This window comes from Pongo abelii, chromosome 10 (assembly GCF_028885655.2).
Source record: "Pongo abelii isolate AG06213 chromosome 10, NHGRI_mPonAbe1-v2.0_pri, whole genome shotgun sequence".
Classification (NCBI taxonomy): domain Eukaryota; kingdom Metazoa; phylum Chordata; class Mammalia; order Primates; family Hominidae; genus Pongo; species Pongo abelii.
In genome coordinates, this window is record NC_071995.2 from 11,929,772 (window position 1) to 11,943,819 (window position 14,048).

The 14,048-nt window shown below is 38.7% G+C and overlaps 1 protein-coding gene across 3 annotated transcripts in view; it reads left to right on the forward strand.

The window, feature by feature from the left end:
• SMIM10L1 (small integral membrane protein 10 like 1) overlaps positions 1–14,048 on the forward strand; it is a 282,294-nt gene that overhangs the window by 176,517 nt on the left and 91,729 nt on the right. The window lies entirely within an intron of this gene.

Consider the following 14,048-nt stretch of genomic DNA (forward strand, 5'->3'; position numbering starts at 1 on the left):
CCTTGCCATGTTGGGGAATTTCTCCTGGATAATATCCTGCAGAGTGTTTTCCAACTTGGTTCCATTCTCCCCATCACTTTTGGGTACACCAATCAAATGTAGATTTGGTCTTTTCACATAGTCCCATATTTCTTGGAGGTTTTGTTTGTTCCTTTTTACTCTTTTTTCTCTTAGCTTCACTTCTCACTTCATTTCATTCATTTGATCTTCCATCACTGATACCCTTTCTTCCACTTGATCAAATCAGCCACTGAAACTTGTGGATGTGTCATGTAGTTCTCATGCCATGGTTTTCAGCTCCATCAGTTCATTTAAGGTCTTCTCTATGCTGTTTATTCTGGATAGCCATTCTTCTCATCTCTTTTCAAGGTTTTTAGCTCCCTTGTGATGGGTTCAAACATCCTCTTTTAGCTCAGAGAAGTTTGTTATTACCATTTTTCTGAAGCCTACTTCTGTCAACTTGTCAAAGTCATTTTCTGTCCAGCTTTGTTCAATTGCTGGCGAGGAGCTGCAATCCTTTGGAGGAGAAGAGGTGCTCTGATTTTTAGAATTTTCAGCTTTTCTCCTCTGGTTTCTCCCCATCTTTGTGGTTTTATCTACCTTTGGTCTTTGATGATGGTGATGTACAGATGGGGTTTTGGTGCAGATGTCGTTTTTGTTGATGTTGATGCTATTCCTTCCTGTTTGTTAGTTTTCCTTCTAACAGCAGGACCCTGGGCTGTATTTCTGCTGGAGTTTGATGGAGGTCCACTCCAGACCCTGTTTGCTTGGGTATCACCAGTGGAGGCTGCAGAACAGCAAATATTGCAGAACAGTAAATGCTGCTGCCTGATCCTTCCACTGGAAGCTTTGTCCCAGATGGGCACCTGGTTGTACGAAGTGTCAGTCAGCCCCTACTGGGAGGTGTCTCACAGTTAGGCTACTCGATGGTCAGGGAACCACTTGAGGAGGCAATGTGTCCATTCTCAGCTCTCAATCTCTGTGCTGGGAGAACGACTACTCTCTTCAAAGCTGTCAGACAGGGACATTTAAGACTACAGAAGTTTCTGCTGCCTTTTGCTCACCTATGCCCTGCCCCCAGAAGTGGAGTCTACAGAGGCAGGCAGGCCTCATTGAGCTGCAGTGGGCTCCACCCAGTTTGAGCTTCCTGGCCTCTTTGTTTACCTAGTCAAGCCTCAGCAATGGTGGATGCCCGTCCCCCAGCCTCGCTGCCACCTCGCGGTTTGATCTAGAACTGCTGTTCTAGCAGTGAGCAAGGCTCTGTGGGCATGGGACCCACTGAGCCAGATATGAGATATAATCTCCTGGTGTGCCATTGGCTAAGACCATGTAAAAGTGCAGTATTAGGGCAATAGTGTCCCAATTTTCCAAGTACAGTCTCTCGGCTTCCGTCGGCTAGGAAAGGGAATTCCCTGACCCCTTGAACTTCCCGGGTGAGGCAATGCCCTGCCCTGCTTTGGCTCACACTCCATGGGCTGTACCCACTGTCTAACAAGTCCCAGTGAGATGAACCTGGTACCTTAGTTGAAAATGCAGAAATCACCTGCCTTCTGCGCCGCTCACGCTGGGAGCTGTAGACTGGAGTTGTTCCTATTCGGCCATCTTGGAAGGATCTCCTCTCATTGCTTCTTAAAGTGAGTTATCCATTTGTGAAGGTCCGATTTACTTGGCCACAAATATTTCCTAATGCATCAGTGATGTCACCATCTCTCCACCCAAGCTTCACCATAAACTTGATATTTGTTCTTCCTAAAATTTTAGTGGAATTTTTGTTGCTCTGATAGAAGCTGTTTTCAAACTGCTTTCTCAATCATGTTATTAACTGAACTAGATCCTGTTCAGACATGTAACAAGTTAGTACAAATGTACTTTTGTACAAAAAAAGTTTATATCAATGCAGACTTTTAAAAAATATGTATTTTCCAAAAACAGTTTGGATACCCCTTAATTATTGGAAGGCCTCTTCATACAATGAAGTTTGTTGCTGATTACTCTGCCATTGGCTGGTGTTTAGACAGATTGTTGTTTTCCTCCCCCACCCCTCTGGAATATTAGGGATGTTTGCTAAAGAGGAAATATATTACCAGTTAGGAATTCTTCTTTGGCTATGCAATAATAAAACAGTTGAAATTTGGCTTCATGTGCTTTATGGGGGGCATAGAGTATTTACTTGGCCTAGCAGGCATGGTAATGTTATTGGAATGATGGTCATTGGTTTCTACACATACCATTTGGACAGAGAAACTGGAGATAAATGGTCCTGCCTAGTGACTTACAGTAGACCTTCAAGTAGGAAAGGAAGATCAGAGGGAAGGAGCAGAGAGGAGTGCTTTGCAGACTTGCCTTGTTGCATAGGTTGCTGTAGAAGTGGTAGTCCTGGTGAAAGAAAGACTCCCCCTTGGCTTGGTGAGTACAGGAAGACAGCAGACATTGCCTTCAAATATCACTCAGCTCAGGCCCTTTCTCTGACATTAGTGTATTAGGGAAGAATAAATATCAGCTATGAACTCTCCACACACAAATAAAACAGAGGTGACAGAAGAGCCAAAAGAGACTCTATCAGTGAGCGAGGGTGGGTCAAAGAAAGGAGCAGGTTTGCAGCAAGAGCTCAGGCATGTTTCAGTCAGTTGAAGCTCTCAACAATCCACTTGCCTTCTAATATGGATGTAAACATATATTGTCTCAAACAAGAGTCTTGATTTCTGCGTCATAAAACTGCTCTCCCCTGACATAATTTGTTATGTCTCTCCTAAAAAAAATACCACACACTGTGTAATTTAACAACAGAAATTGATTTTCTCACAGTTCTGGGGACTCACAGCCCATGATCAAGGTGTTAACAGGTTCAGTTCTTCTAAGATGTCTCTTCTTCCATTTGACTTGGCTATTTTTTTGTTTTGTCTTCACACATGGGTTTCTCTGTACACATGCACCCCTGGTGTCCCTCCGTGTGACCAAAACTTCCTTTCTTATAACAACCGGAGTCTGATTAGATTGGGACCATCTTAATAGCCTAATTTTCATTTAGGTACCTCTATAAAAAGAACTTCTTTCCAAACACAATCATATTCTGAGGTACGGGGATAGGATTTCAACATATATATTTGGGTAAAAACAATGCAGCCCATGATACCTCCTAATCTTTACTAAAACAATAATTTTTTTACAGAGTTCTCAAGAACATAGGAGTCACTTTTTACTTTTCACTCCACACCAAGCACTGCATATAAGCAAATACAGTGGGCTCCACCTCAAAACACATCCCAAGATGACCCCTTGCATAATCTCTAATATAAGGCTCTAATGGGGGCATGACCCTCTCTCCTGGAGGACTAGAACAGCCCTTAGCTGGCCTGGTAACCTTCCTGCTCCCACCACATTCCATATCACTTCTCCTCACAATAGCCAGTGTGATCTTTTAATAATAGAAATTAGATATTACCTTCTTCCTTCATATCCTCTAAGTTTTCCTGATTTTCCTTTTAGTAAGATCTTGTAAAGTTCACACCTAAGTTTTTTCACACCCGCATGTGTCATTCTCAAAGACTGGGGAGCTCTATGCATGGGACTGAAAGAAGAATTTTCTTCAACTTTACAATGCACTGGTTTGTCTAAAACAACTAAAGAGTGGTTTTCCCAGAAGATGAATATCAACAGAGTTGTGGTGATAGTGAGCAAATTGCATTTAGTCCCCGTGGCCTGAGGGGAGTTCCTCTGTGTTTAACAATCGTACCCATTTAATCAACTAAGCATTATGATGATATAGTTAACAATTCAACACAACTGTCTTTGAGAAGTGTACTTTGCTTAGATTTTTCTAAAAATTCGGGCTACCCTATTATGATAGTGGTTCTCATATTGTGACTTACAGTAGAGTCTTCATAAACATACCTTTCACAATTACATTAGCACATTCATATTCCACAAGCCTATTGTAACATGACAGATTATAATAGGAAATATTTACCAAGCATTGACTCTGTGCCATATAATCTTCAGAACCATCTTATTAGATAGTAATAATTTTTATTACAATCTTCATTTTATAGATGAGATGACGGAAGCACATGCCAAGATTGTTATAAAGGTAGTAAGTGGTGTAGATGGTGGTAGTCTCCAGAGCCTCAATTCTTGCCTCCTTTGCTCCACTGCTCTTTGCATTTATTAACATATTTGTTTATTTTCAAGAAAGTGAGAAGAAATTAGATCCAGACAAGAAACTCAGGTACTAGTTTTAGGACCTGCTTGAAGTAAAGCTTTTCTTAAGACATGGCCAGGTGAAGTGGAAAAAAAACAAACAAAACTATTTTCCTAAAGGTGTTTCTAAATCATAAGCACATTACATAGGCTTCTACATTCCCCTGTTCCTCATCTTTGTATATAATTAGTCATGCACATGATTAATTTCTTCTTCTTCTTCTTTTTTTTTTTTTCCAAAGTCTCCCTCTGTCACCCAGGCTGCAGTGCAGTGGCACAGTCTCTGCTCACTGCAACCTCTGCCACCCGGTTTCAAGCGATTCTCTTGCCTCAGCCTCCTGAGTAGCTTGGATTACCGGCACCTGTCACTGGGCCTGGCTCATTTTTTTAGTTTTAGCAGAGACAGGGTTTCACCATCTTGGCCTAGCTGATCTTGAACTCCTGACCTCATGATACACCCGCCTTGGCCTCCCAAAGTGCTGGGATTACAGGAATGAGCCACCATCCCCAGCCAATTTCTTCTTTTTTATAAATGAAAAAAATCACTGGCAATCAGGATCATGAAGTGCTTCTTTATGCATGCTTACACACACTTTTCTCAGGAGACATTGGCTAAACTGTGGATACCATTTTAAGTGACCAACATTTTTATTCATATCTCACAAGAAATCCAAACAAAAAGAATTCCTCACCCTGTATATGCCAGGAGAAAAACAAAAAATCAATCTACCCAGTCACCTGGAAAAATCAAATTTATGTGTAGCAAATTTTATTGTATTAGGAAGCCTTTCTGTAATGCATTGGGACTGTAAAATGTTCATGGAAAAAGTATGTTATATTTAAAAAAGAATAGATTCCAATTTTTGCACCAAAATACACTCATATTGACATGCTATAACATGTCTGAACAGGAGCTACTTGAGGCATCAAGAAAAATAACAGCAAGTTCAAAAGGTCCCCTATGACAGCATCATGAATTCTTCTAAAATTAAAGAGAGTATAAACATGAACTTCATGGTGAAGCTTGGGTAGAAGAAGGTGAAATCAATGATGCTTTCTGAAACACTGATAGGGATAATGGCCCTAAAAATTGGCAGTTCACAAGTAGGTAACTAATTTCAAGAAGGAATAAGACAAGGTTGAACCTAAAGTCCATAGACACAGAGGATTCATATCTAATTGCATGGATAAAATTCATCTTGTTTATACCCTATTAGAAAACAACCAATAATTATCAGTACAAACAAGAGCCAACACTGCAAAATTCTCAATTGATTCCCCTTACCTGATTCAAATTGAGTAATTAATGTTGAGTAAATTTTCATTCAATGGATGCCAAAACTATAGCAAAAATATAAGCTACAGACAGGAGCAGAACTTTCCATGAAATTTTAAGTAAGGGGGATGAAGATCTTGAAGCATTTCTTCAAGGAATTCTAACAGGAGATGCAACCTGTCTTTACCAGTACAATCCTGAAAACAAATACGTTAAAGCAATAGCTACCAAGAGGTGGAAAGTCCAGTCAAAGCAAAAGTGGATAAGAAAAGTGCAAAGGTCATGGCAAGAGTTTATTGGGAAGCATGAGGCATTTTGCTGGTTGACTTTCTGGAGGGCAAAAGAATGACAATATCTGCTTATTCTGAGAATGTGGTCAGAAAGCCAAAGCTTTAGTAGAGAAATGCCTGGGGAAGCTTCAGCAGAGTCCTTCACCACAACATTGCTCCTGCTCATTTCTCTCATCAAACAGGGCCATTGTGTGAGAGCTCTGATGGAAAATCATTAACGATTCACATTACAATCCTAACTTGGTTCCCTTGGTTTTCTTTTCATTTCATGATGTCATAATGTCTGTAAAGGGCATCCAGTATTCTTCAGTTAATAATGTAAAAAAGACATACCAATACCGGCCATGCTGACGAAAATGTATGAAGATTGGTCAATAAATATTCTCAATATTCTCCCTTTATGTTGCTCATTAATGATTAGGATTGGGAAATGGCTGAAACCTGAGTATCAGCTGTTAGAATTAAAACACACTTCACAAATGAGACTTTAATTTTGACTCTCTTCCACAGATAACAAGAGATAGAAAGACCAAAGATTCCCCAAAGCTGTTACAGGTCATTGGGGAAATGTATAATTCTGATGTTTATTCAGCTGAGCCTTGAGCAGTGTCTGCACTGCTTGAATTTGTAAGTAAATGTGTCTTGCTTACTTGCATGAAAACACTTAGTCCATATCTCCTTTATTACTTCTTTTCCTCTACTCCAATCTCAATTCTGTTAAGGATTCAGGCTGGGCCTGAGATCTCACTGACCCAAGGAGGACCAAAGGTCCTATACACTCATACCAACATATTGCAAGATATCAAGTAGGGTAAGGACTCAAATTGCTTATAACTGCTCAAATCACCACAGTACTTGGTTCTGTGAGAGTGGGGAAGGTGTACTGAAAGCCACTGGATGGAGCTACAGTGGCATGTGAGAAGAAGGAAAGGAAGAGAAACCAAGTCTGTGTCCTCTCTAGACACTGAGAGATGCACTTTAAAGAACATTGAATCTGGGCAAAAAGCTAAGGAAAAAAGCCTTTTTGGTTGTTCTAGTCATTCTTTTTTTTCTTTTTCTTTTTAAATACTGGGACCTGCTCTATAGCTTAAGCTAGAGTGCAGTGGCACAATCCTGACTCACTGCAGCCTCAATCTCCTGGGCTCAAGTAATCCTTCCATCTAACTATCCTAAGTCGCTAGGACTACAGGCACACCCACTGAGACATGATAAATTCGTAATTTTTTGTAAAGACAGTGGGTCTTACTATGTTGCCCAAGCTGATCTGGAATTCCTGGCATCAAGAAGTTCTCACACCTCAGCCTCCAAAAGTAGTGGAATTAGAGGCATGAGCCACCATGCCAGGCTAGTAGATATTCTTTTTACCTGAGCCTCATTGTCCTGCACTCTATCAATGCCCAATCAGAAGACAGCAGAGCCGCCTGACTACTGTGATAGCTTCTAATAAACAGATGTCAAACTCTGCTGTTCCTGTAGGAAGAAAAGAAAAAAGAAGTACCTGACTTCAATTGATGTGGTTTGAGTCAACAGTACACAAAAGAAAAAAGACAGAAAGACTTTCTAAATTGGGCTTTTGGGACACATTCACACAGTTTTTTGTAGTTTTTACATTGGAACGTATGGTATGATATTAAATACTTATAACATTACCTTATTAGAGACAGAGAGAAACCCCCAGGCACAAGCTCCAAGTAGAAAAATGTTAGTGGGACAAACCCTTCTGGCATTTGAACCACCCAGTGGATTACAATGCAGCACTAGTGTCTCTGCCCTCCAATGTCCAAAGCTTGCCTTTTTGAAAGTTTTCTGTATTGCAAACAGAGGAAATGCATGTGTGCAAGACAAAATAGAAAATAATCCAGTATACTTTAAAAAACCAGAAATAATTGACCAATTATTAAGGAATGAGACAATCAAGAGATAACAATTTCAAAGCAAATTGGATATTGAAATGATGAGACTTTAAAGCAGCTGTTATAGCCATCCTTTAAGAGGTCAATGTGTACACTCTCAAAATAGAAAAAAACTTCTCAGCAGAGAAAAATAAAGCATATAAGATAAAATAGAAATTTTAGAACTGTGATATATAATGTATAAAATTTTTTAATTCATTATGTGTGATCAACAGCAGAAAGAAAATGATGGAGGACACAGCGTTCTTGAGTTTGTATTAATAGGAATTATATACTCTGAACAACACAGGGTTAAATAGTCAAAAAAATTTTGTTTGTGTCACAAATAAGAAAGGCTATAACAAATGATGCGACAATCATGCAATCTGAGTTTCAGAAAAAGAGAACAATGAAGATGGTATTGAAAAAGGACTCAAAGATAGAAAGGCTGAAACCCCCAAACTTGCAATGGGCGTAAACCTGCAGATGCAATAAATTGAGCAAATCCCAACCAAAATATATCCAAGGAAATCTATGCCCAGCAACATTGTAGTCAAATTTCTGAAAATTAAAACAAAGAAAATGTTTTAAAGGCAGATAGAAAGAAATAATACCATACCTATAGGAAAAACACAATGTGAATAACTGCGGCGTTACTACCAGAAAGCAGAAAACAACAGAAGAATGTAGCTCAAATATTTGAAGTGCTGAAAGAAAAAAATTGCCAACCAGAGGTTTATGTCCAATAAAACTATCCTTCAATAAGGAGAAAGAAATCCAGTCATTCTCAAAAGAATGAAAAGAAAAATCCTAACAGAATTTGTTTCCAACAAACCAATTTTTTAAAATGGCTCAAGCAAGTACTCTAAACAGAAAAGAAAGTATAGAAGAGGAACTTCTGGAACAGCAAGAATGAAGCAAAAAAAGAAAACAAAAAAAGCAACAGAAAGTGGGGAAAAAGTAAGTAAACACAAAACATTTCCCTTTTTTTCTCAAATTTTCTGCACGAGTTTCAAATTGCTCAACCGGCTATTGCTAATGTTGAAGAGGAAAGAGGTCTAGGGAATGAGGCAAAAACTAACATTCTTCTCTGGAGCGCCCAGAAAGAAACTCAGCCTTGACACATGGATTTAACCAAGTGAGACCCGATTCAGATTTCTGAGCTACAAAACTGAAAGACAATAATGTCATGTTGAAGCAAAAATTATAGAACGTACTGTTTTTGCTAAATGCATGTAGAGATATATTTAAGATGATTATATTACAAACAGAGGTTGGTAAATAACAGGGATATAAAGTTTTCGTATTTCACCCCCAGAGGGTAAAATGAGCACACCACTAGACTGTGACAAACTATGTATATGTAATGTTATACCCAGAGCAACCACTAAAAATGCTGTATACAGAAAGACACTCAAAAACATTGCAGATCAACTAAAATGGAATCAAAACACCTTTTCAAGGAATCCACAGAAGACAGAAAGAAAGAAAACAATCAAAATGAGTATAAATATAAAATAAACAAAATTGCTGTAAATTATTAACTATTACATGAAATGAAAATGGTTATTGAAAGTAAATTTCTGCCATTTCAGTTTGTGACTTACACTATTGTATAGATATATACTTCAAGTACAAATATTGGCATTACAACTAATTTTACATAAATTCATTCATATTCTCATGCAAATATCTGGAAGACGCCTGGGCAATTCTCTCCACCTGCCCTGAATCAAACCAGTTCCAGGGGAGAAAGACATCCATCCCTTCTGTGCTATGAAGATTAATGGCCTCCCAGAGACACACCCTTCCTAATTCCCAGAATCAGTGTATATGTTAACTTACATGACAAAGGGGTATTAAGTTTGCTAATCAATTGACCTGAATACAGAGAGACTTTACGGGATCATCCAAGTACAAGCAATGTAATCACAACATACTTAAATGTTGAATGAGGAGGCAGAAGAGTCAGTGCCAGGGTGATGTGACGTGACGTGACGTGACGTGATGTGTCATGATGTGATGTGATGGGAGGCTCATCTGGCTATTGCTGGCATTGAAGATGGAAGAGGGCCAAGGAATGTGGGCAAGAAAATGGGTTCTGCCCTGGAGACTCCAGCATGAAACACCCTTTTCACATGGATTTAAGCCAGTGAGACCCATTTCTGACTTCTGAGCTACAAAGCCACTCACTTTGTGGTAATGTGTTATTTATTGCAGCCTTAGGAAAGCTATTATACTTTCCAAACATTCATTTCATGCTTTTTTGTGGCCATTCTAATGTGTTTGTTCCAGTTTATAAAATATTAGAGAGGAATGAAATTATCATGGCTATTAACACATGGCAATTAAGCAACATCTTTCCTCATAAAGTAAAAACCACTCTCAAAATTTCATTCCAATGAATAATTATTGAGCCCATATTCAATGGAGAACAGCTAATAATTGTCCTTCCTTCATCCTTAAACAATTTCCTCCCTTCAGCCAGGATCTATGCCTCCTTTGGAAATATCCTATGCTTCTCTAGATTTCTAAAATTATTCCATCTTCTGTAATTTAGTGGTGAACTTGTGCTATAGCTCAGAACCTTCTTAGAAAATAGGAGATACCACATGGACACTCATGGCTAATAAAAAAATGTTGCTTCATTTTCTAAGTTAACAACTTAACAACAACAACAGGGAGAAAAGAGATTGCCTTTAACCTGCATGTTAGATTTTATAGCTGACAGCATCTCAGGACATTCTCATAATAAGCACTTATTGTCATTCTTTGGCCCTCCAGAAAGTCAACAAGCAAAACACTGAGAGATTTAAAAATAAATTTTGCCCTGACCTTTGCGATTTGCCCATCCACTCTTGCTTTAACGGCCACCTCTGTGTAGCCATTGCTTTCATTGTGTTTGGTTGCAGATTGTACAGATCAAGCCATGTTTCAATTCCTGTTACAATTCTTTGAACAAATTCTTCAGGATCTTAATATCTTTTTTTTGAATTTTCAAGAAACTTCAGTTCTTGTTTGTAGCTGATCTTGGTGCAAGAGTTTTGACATCCATTGGGTGGAAATGTATCCTCAACTTTCGTTATCCAGTTAGAATCATGTCAGCTAAACCAATGGAGAAGTCGGCTGTGTTGGCTATTGTTTGTACTGTTAATCACTAATCCTCTTATATTATGGTATCAACAAGATGAATTTTTTCTTTGCAAGTTAATATGAGTGGTCAGCCCCTGTAGGCTTTATGTTCAAAATCATATCATCCCTGCTTAAAATGAGTTATCTATCTGTGAGCTTCTGATTTTCTTGGCCATTGGCCTCTTAAACTTTTTGAAAAGCATCAATTATTTATCCATTTTTCTGCCCAGGCTTCACCATAAATTAGATGTTTGCAGTCACTATAGTTTGATCAGAGTACATGTTGCTGTCATAGAGGCTCTTTTCAAAATACTGTCTTAGACTTCATGATGCTGTGAGGTAGATCCTGTTCACACATGTTGTGACAATACAATCTGAGTTCATTTTGGTTCAAAAAATTTTGGAATCCATGCAGAGCTTTTTAAATGTAATATGCATTTTTCATGATCTTTTTAGGACCTAACGTATTACAGAAAGATTTCCTAATACACTAAAGTTCGCTATAGATATCTTTGTGATTTCCAGGTCACTAGGCAGAACAAAAGCATCTATAACGTGTGCATAAGAAAAATTTGGAGGTGCGGGGGATGGGTAAATAATCACATACATACGTTTCAAGAACTTTTCCAATAAAAATGGCACATAAATAATATGGTAGGAAAGAAGTACTAAGAGTCTTAGGAAGACTTCTGTAGAAATGGGTGATGTTTCAGCAGGCTTTTGCTGATTGAAATAATCCCATGGAGCATAGATGTAAGAAAGAGGAGACAAATGGGTCACATGCAGAGGCAAAATCCTTGACCACACAATGTGGTTCACAATAAAGTGGGAAGTTAAGAGATAGGGGTAGGAAGGCTTCACCTATGATAACAGGAGGGAAGCCAGAGACCTGGGTTTCAACTGAACTTGGGTTGCTCAACTTAGTGGTGGTTATGGTGAGATCATTCTGTTCTGACTTTTCTGACTTCTTAGTGAATTATCTGAGACTATCAGTGGGCACAGAGGCAGTTTCTAATATTGAACCTTCCTTGCTTGAGAAGCAGACATGCCAGTTTCTGCAAGGTTTTTGGTGTGTATGTTATCTCATTAGTCTCCATACTGTAAGGTAGTTGTTATGATTATGCTCATTTTTGATGAGGAAATTGAAGCTCTGAGAAGCCAAGTAGCCTTTTAAGAGTCCAGAGATAGTAAGAAAAAGAATTAGGACGTAATTAAAACCTGAGAGTGTCCAAATTCTTTGCTCCTTAAAATCATGTTGCCTCCTTCATGAAATCCATTCAAGATTCATTAAAGAATGGTGAGGAACACAGGAAGGGAGAGAAGCAATCACTGTTAAAATAGGGTCAATGAGATAGAGAGGGTTCTGGGGATAAGAAGCATAGACCCATATTCATTGCCATGAAACCAAACTCAGTTTCTTAGAAATTATAAGGATTTCATTCAGCTTCTGTGACTTTGTTGCATTTGTTGTGTTTTTTGTCCTTAAGATCACTGGAATATCAGTAAACAATCTGAAAATAATTTTAAAATTTCAATTTATGCTATAGAAGTCAGGGAAGGGCCAGGCATGGTGGCTCACACCTATAATCCCAGCAGTTTCAGAGGCCGAAGCAAGCAGACCACCTGAGGTCAGGGGATGGAGATCAGCCTGGCCAACATGGGGAAACCCCATTTCTACTAAAAATACAAAAATTAGCTGTGCATGATGGTGGGCACCTATCATCTCAGATAAGGCTGAGGCAGGAGAATAGCTTGAACCCAGGAGATGCAGGGGGCAGTGAGCCAAGATCCTGCCACTGCACTCCAGCCTGGGTGATACAGCAAGACTCCATCTTGGGGGGAAAAAAATAGAAGTGAGGGAAGTAGAGAAATAGTAAAATATTTTTTTCATGGCACCTGGCTAAATTAGGATTAAGGCGGAGAGAAATTTCCTGGAGCATCAAGAAGAAGGGTCCCTAGATGTTCTTATAAAGTCTTCTTGGTCCTCAGATCCCACATTCACAAATATTGAGAAACAGACACCACAATCAGAAATTGCAAGCTGATTATTTTATTGGTATATTAAAGTTAGAGCTATGACGACCTTGTTCCAATGTCATGGCATTTGAATCATTTGAATCACCGTCATCTTCTTATTCACTTCCTGAAACAAACAAACAAAGAAGATCACAGACCAGACTTGACATGACACGAAATGTCGAATTCCTCACTGGTGTTGCTGCAGTAGAGTACATGAGAGCCCATTCTCTCTCCCCCTATCCCTTCTACCTCCTGTGTTTCCTCCCTAATTTTTTGTGTGTTCACTCTTTTGATGCCCTTGCACAAAATGTGCTCCAAATTGTTCCTTATGTAATGAAGAGAGAAGATCATTCTTAACTTGTTATTACTTTCTGCTGAATTTGCTCAGGGATATATTTACACAGATGGGAACTGGAACATATTTTATAATAGTGAGAAGCTGAAACCACCCTCAGTTTCCAGTGACACAGATTAGTTAAAGAAATAACGGTGCAGCCACATAATGGAGTAGTACAAAATTGTAAAAACAAACAGATAACCACTGAAGAGATCCACTTAGCTTCATACACACTTATGGAAATTTTCAAAGAAATATACTTTTTAAATGACTAACATATGTACCTAAATATAAACTATGGTACTAATTCTAGGGGAAAAATATTCTAGTTGCCTATGCACACATAAATATTTCAAACAGAAGATGCCATAAAGTTAACAGTGGTAGTTTTCTGAAGGAGGGGAGGCAGGTAGGATGAGTTATGCCTTTAAATTTAGATTCATATTTTTCTGTTTCATTAGGTATTTTTTGTTAGCTTAATCATGTACTCATTGAAAAGTAAGAATTTAAAAAATGAGACACCATTTAGCTGCTGAAAGTTCAGGGACCACTTGGCAGGAATACTGGACTCGAGAGGCTGGTGTGAGGAAGGACTGAGCAAACAGTGCTCAGGTGAAAACTTTAAATGGGAGGTCTCTGAGTTTGTGCACAGAAAACAGAGCGCCAGAGAGAACATGGTACTGCTTCCTCGTTGCCAACACAATTTAAGACAGATTATTTGGAATTTTGTTTCTCAACATCAGAATTCCTTAAAGAGTTTGTTACAAATGTAGGATCTTGTTACCCATTTCCAGAATATCTGAATACAAATCTTTAGAAATGGGTTCTAGGACAATACAATGTCAATGGGCTTTTAGCTGATTCATTGGCACAATAAAGCTGGAGAACTGTAGCAATTAGAGCAC